At 29.8% G+C, this 5,996-nt stretch overlaps 1 long non-coding RNA gene across 1 annotated transcript; it reads left to right on the top strand.

The window, feature by feature from the left end:
• LOC113373290 lies at positions 1-5,294 on the top strand. The gene is made up of 4 exons (XR_003366909.1): positions 1-159; positions 4,597-4,881; positions 5,015-5,094; positions 5,181-5,294. It is a non-coding gene; the product is annotated as an uncharacterized LOC113373290 (long non-coding RNA).
• The last annotated feature ends 702 nt before the right edge of the window (positions 5,295-5,996 follow it).

The raw sequence follows: 5,996 nt of genomic DNA, 5'->3' as shown, positions 1-5,996 counted from the left end.
TCAAATTTCAATTGCTGTAGTGTTTATTAGAAAATAGTATTATTACAATGTCAAAGTTTTGTGTGTGAAGTGATTTTTGTGATACATTCCAAGGAGTTTTTATTATCGTAGTATGGATGCTGACTTCCAGCTAATCAAGAATGATTGTAAGCCGCTGTGGTAAGTGATATTTATTTAAATGGCATGCTCATATATAATACAATCACACCAAATTCGCGGAAATATGATTGATTTCAAGCAGTGAAGCCAATAACACATATTTATTTCAATTTAATCATGTTTACGCTATTGTCTTATAATGTTATTTATAGCTGATAACATTGGCATATTTCCATTACATGTAAATGATTCCTAATTTCTCTAAAAGTTTTCACACTTTTATTAAGCTAGTTTCATACAAATTAGTTTTCTTTTATGAATTTGTTAAGGAATTCGCGATTCAGCTTTTTATTTTGATACTTTCTTGCAAATTGGTTTCTTTTTATGAATTAGTTAAATGTTTTAAATATCTGTACGCCTTTTCTATTCATTCAGTATTTGTTTATTTTACAATGATATTACTGAGTAGTTATTAATTAAACAATAGACCCAATATTAGTATTTGCTTCGATTGAATTGTTTTCAAAATTATATTAGAACGCATTTGCATGCATGTTTTTCATAACATACGTTTAAAATTAGATTGAATGACTTTGATTACTACTTTGATCATTTAATTAACTTCCCGAAGGGTAGTTATAATAATGGGCCGAACATCGGAAATGAAAATTTTTGCATTTTTCGACGTTTTGGAGGTTTCTGAACATTTTAAGGCATACCTCAGAAAACTAATGAATGTGTGTGTGGGTGTGTGTGTGTGTTTCGTATGTCCGCCTTTTTTCGTCCACGTTTTCGGGCGCACGGATCAACCGATTTGAATGGTTTAAAAAACATTCGATTTCTATTGATAGGGAGATGTGCTGATTAGTTTTTGGCAAAGGCAGGTCAAGCCGTTACGGAGATATGGAGCAAAGAGTGCGGAAAATAGAAATCGAGTTTTTGAGAGAACGGATCATCTAATTTGTATGATCCAAAAAACATTCAGTTCGTAACGACGGGGAAAAGTGGTTATTAGTTTTTGGCAAAGGTAGGCCCAGCGGTTTCGGAGATACAAAGCTAAATGTTAAAAAAATGACAGTTCAGTGAAATGAAATGACGAACGGTTGTTAATGTTGTGGAGATAAATTGATTTATGGTTCACATTTGATTTTGATTGCTCAGATATGACTAGATAGCAAAATTAATGAAAGTTACAGTATTTGTAATAATATATTTGAAAGCGTTTAAAATTTCTCGAATATTTCATTACGGTACGGGAAGTTCCAGCAATTTGCTTTAAGGCACGATGCCATACACCTCTAGTTTACTTTTGTCTGATAAAGATCTATAAATGCATTCGCAACAATTTGTTTTACAAAACTTCACTTTAAATGCAGAATAATTGGAGTGTTACATAATTCCATATCTGTAGATAATAATCTGTCCGAATTTATAGATTCATACATATTCAATTCAACATTTACAGTCCGTTTGCAATACATCGCACTTTATGCAATGTTTATTCTTTATTAAATGCACGTTAATTATTTGTGTATATTTGTAGTAATTATTGAATTAAATATATGAATGTATATATGATTAATTGATGGAACTTATCATTTGCGAGCAATCAAATCGTTAATTAAAATGTTTCATGTTTCGACGATGATGATTCATGACGAACAAATTCAATTTTGCCTTAAAAATTATCTTATTTATCAATTTTTATATGAAAGTAGTTGAATTTTTAGTATTGTTATAAAAATTACTTTATTGAACAATTTTACGAAACATCTGATCATGCTAAAATACATATTATTAGCAGTGATGTGATTCGATTGATAAATTTGAAAATAAAATCAGTTTTTATGAAATTTACTTTATAAAATGGCTACTATTTTCAATTATTTGACAGTCGATTTACTTTTGCTATTAAAAAACGTGCAGGTAATTTAATTTTAAAAATATTTTATCAAATTAATTTTTATATTCCGACCTAAACAATATGACTTAATAATGAAAATTTCATAATTTAACAATTTCTTTATATCATACTTGACAATTTATTCGTCAATCATTTTATCAGCGAATAAAATAGTTAATTACAAATTATAGCCATAAAAATAATCAATTCCTCGAATATATATTATTATCTACCTGAAATAATTTAAATAATTTTTGTTTTCATTAAGATTTTGCAATATTCATAATTTTAATGTTATTTAATGGATTTCAATGATTCTGCATTTTTAATCAGTTCCAACATAGTTTTTAATTACTTGCAATTTATTACCGTAGTCCGAGAAAAACCTCGGGCAATTAAAATGTTTTAACAATAAATATTTTGTGATTTAACATATATTTTCTCATCATATATTTGATCATTGATATCTAGATTATTATTTTCCAATCCGTTTCAATACTTTTTAGACGATTTTTATAACGAAGATGAAACCATTTGTCGTCTAGCTTATTAGGAAACAATAGCATGAACCATGTATATATTTTGTTTTGAACTAAAAATAAAATGTTAACTTCAATAAGCTATTTAGTAAATGAAATCTTTTCTTACCGAAGTAGGTATTTCGTATTCCGCCTCTAAGAGTTGATCGCAAACTAAACTTCCCTGGCAAATGGTTCAGAATCTGAACAAAAGTTTTTTTTTATGGTACTGATCTATTAAATAATGATTTTAAAATTTGTTTATTCTGAATTTCTAATGTCTTTTTTATCTAAAGAAATTTTAGAACTTTTATTTAATAGATCAGTATCATTGAAATCTTTTATTGTAGCAACATACTGAAATTTGAAACATATTAATTCATCGGAAGAAACGCGTTTTAATTTGTTTAATAATAATGTCGATTACTCGATCAAATATATTCACTTTGAACAAACTTTTAATATCCTGAAAATGAATTTGCAAATCTTGTCAAAGTAGCGTATTATCTTCCTCTGACGAGTTTTAAAAAATTCATTATTGATAAATCATTTTTCTACTAACTACACTATTTGCGTCTAATTTGAAATTTCCGAATTTATGCCAATATCTTTCTAATTCTTAACAATTTTTTTTTAAATGTTTATAGCATTTGAAAGATTGGTGGCTTTAGATTATAGAACTATAGATGTGGCGTCGATAGTAGTAGAATATTACTGTTTGTTAGGTTTGATTGATTTTTCGAAGGACCAATGATTTGTTGTAAAACACTTTATTTGTAATATTAATTACGTGTTTATTAACTTCCCGAAGGAGAAGTTTATGTTTTCATCAAAAGATCCGATTTGCTAATTATATGTTTTCTCGACGTTTCAAGCCATTCTGAATCGAATGAGACCAAATTTGGAAAAAGTATGTGTGTGTGTGTGCGCGCGTGTGTGTGAACAAATTTTTTGCCGTAAATCAACGTTTTCTCAAAAACGGCTGGACCGATTTCCAAAATTTAAAAGCCATTCGATGTATCTCGATGACGACTTAAGGTTTATGAGTTTTGTGCGACGATCGGCCAGGCCGCTTCTTTGTAAATAGCAGAAAAGTGAAAACTTTTTCGTCACGTTTCCAAAAAAATTTCGACGATTTTTGTAATTTTTTTTGCAGTACATACCATCGTCTTCTAGATCATACTAAAATATTACGGCCCTACGACTATCGGTTTAACTTTAAAAATTCGTCAAAGTTTGCAAAAATTGGTATCGTTTTTCTGGCATTTAATCGACGTTTGCTTAAGAACGCCTGAACTGATTTTAGAAATTTAAGTCATTCGATGTATCTCAATGAGCACTATAGTTGCTCAGTTTTGTGAGACGATCTGCCAAGCCGTTTCTTTGTAATTTGAAAAAAAAGTGTTAAACTTTTCGTCCACATTTAAGCTCATTCTACCGAATCGATTTTAAAAAAAAAAATGTTCGAAAGATATTAGTTGGGAATGATACTGATTAGTTTTTGGTGAAAATCTACCGAGCCGTTTTCTAAAGTGTAATTTTTGTATTGATTGATTTAATTTTATAATAATGTTTGATTCAGATATTTGATTTGTTTCTATATCAATATATCGGATGCTTTGATTTTGGTGTTACAAATTACAATGGAAAACCAATAATAAAATAATTGTAGTTTGCAAACTTCTTTTTATGCGAAAAAGGTTCATTTTGGATTTCAACAAAACGGTGTTTTGAAGCAAGAATGGCATCAGAGAATGTCCTGCACATATAGTAGTCTTAAATATTTTTAATGTTATTGAAATTGCTCACACGTTTTCTTTATTAGATTCAAATCTAGATAAAATATTCCGTCTTTTTATATTATGTCTAAAATAATTAAAAATTCATAAACGATTCAAAGTGATTATTTAAAGAATATATCAGTATCATAAAGAATCAGTCAGTCTGTTTTTATCCTTCTGCCTGAACGGTTGTGTTATTATTTTCATAAACTTTTAACATAAATTCTACAGAAAAAGAGTTTTTATATATGTCGATCGAAATAAAAAAGAAATATAATATAATTTTACGTCGCAGTCTGCCGACAGACAGAAGCGCTGCGCCGATTATGCAAAGCTGAGGACAGAGAAGGACAAATGTATTATGCAAATGTGCGATTGCGCTCGAGCACTATTTCGCACTCTATTCCACGCATAGGATTAATGCGCAAGACAAGGACAAAGATACGATGCGTAGACGCCGGCACGCGTGTCGAGCGGTGGGGATTGGCGTGCATCGACAGCATCGACAGCACTTGGCCTTCGACTGCGGCGGTGTACGGCTAGAAGGGTCTCGGCGAAGTGGACTCGACCGGATTGTTTCGTAAGTTCAACATAGTTACGAATTGAATTCGGTTTAATAGTGCGATAATTTTATATTAATTTCAAGGGTTTGTAATTGTGCCCTTATTAAGTGATTTTTTTTTTCAAATAAGTTTTTGATTTTCGGTATGTAGTTCAGTATGTTCAGTGAGTGAATTGAATTCTGTATCGAAGCTGCGATTCCGATAACCGATTACGTTTAGTACATATTGAGGTAACTATGAATTTATATCGAAATGCAATATTTTTAAACAATAAAATCGTTTCACGCCTATCTAATGATAATGATTTCTATTGCAGTTACAACAATTTGGTAGTCCAGACAAGATGTTGCAGTCCATTTCACAGGAGAAATTAAAATTGATGCAGTCTAATTTACGTGAGGCATTGAACCTGATGCAATACAGTTTACAGGAGAAAAGGTCAGTGGTACATATTTTTTGTATTAATTTCAGGGTTTTCAAGTTGATTTCGTAATACGTAGAACTTGTAGGTTTATTTTCAGTTTTGATCATTTTGGCTTTTCTTATACGAAATGAATTGTTTGCGTGAACGCAGTTACTGCGGCGTCCGAGTACATCTTGATTTATATATCACTAAAATTTTCTGAAATATTTGAAATCATCTATCCATTTAAACTTTCAAATATTAGTTTAAAGTATACTGAGTTGCTTGTTAGATTTTATTACTAATAGTTTTGACTTGCAAAACAAGTTATATTTTTTAAAAAAATTGCGCTTGGATTTGTAGCATAATAGAAGATGACGTAGTCTTTTCTTGTTTTGTTAAATAATTTCAGTCATATTATAATGTATTACTTTTGGGTGCATTAGAATGATTCCTTTTAACTACGTAGAAAACCAAAATGATAATGAAATTTTTGCAATTGAACTACGTGCCCTCGCACGATATCATTATAGGTAGATGTTTTATTTCCTATTCAAATAAGACTCTCACATTCAATTATATAACAATAATTTAAACTGTATTAAGTACAGTCCATAGCGTTGAAATCTTATCATAATTTACTCGAATGTTGATTTTTTTGTAGCCAAAAATCAGTCAAAAGATCATTTTTTATTAAAGACGATCAATCAAAACTTAATACCACAGCTT

This window comes from Ctenocephalides felis, unplaced genomic scaffold, assembly GCF_003426905.1.
Source record: "Ctenocephalides felis isolate EL2017-DRISC unplaced genomic scaffold, ASM342690v1 CF-g0.4_SCAFFOLD_01604, whole genome shotgun sequence".
NCBI lineage: Eukaryota > Metazoa > Arthropoda > Insecta > Siphonaptera > Pulicidae > Ctenocephalides > Ctenocephalides felis.
Note: the sequence above shows the minus strand (reverse complement) of the source record. Positions and strands in the feature narration are given on the sequence as shown.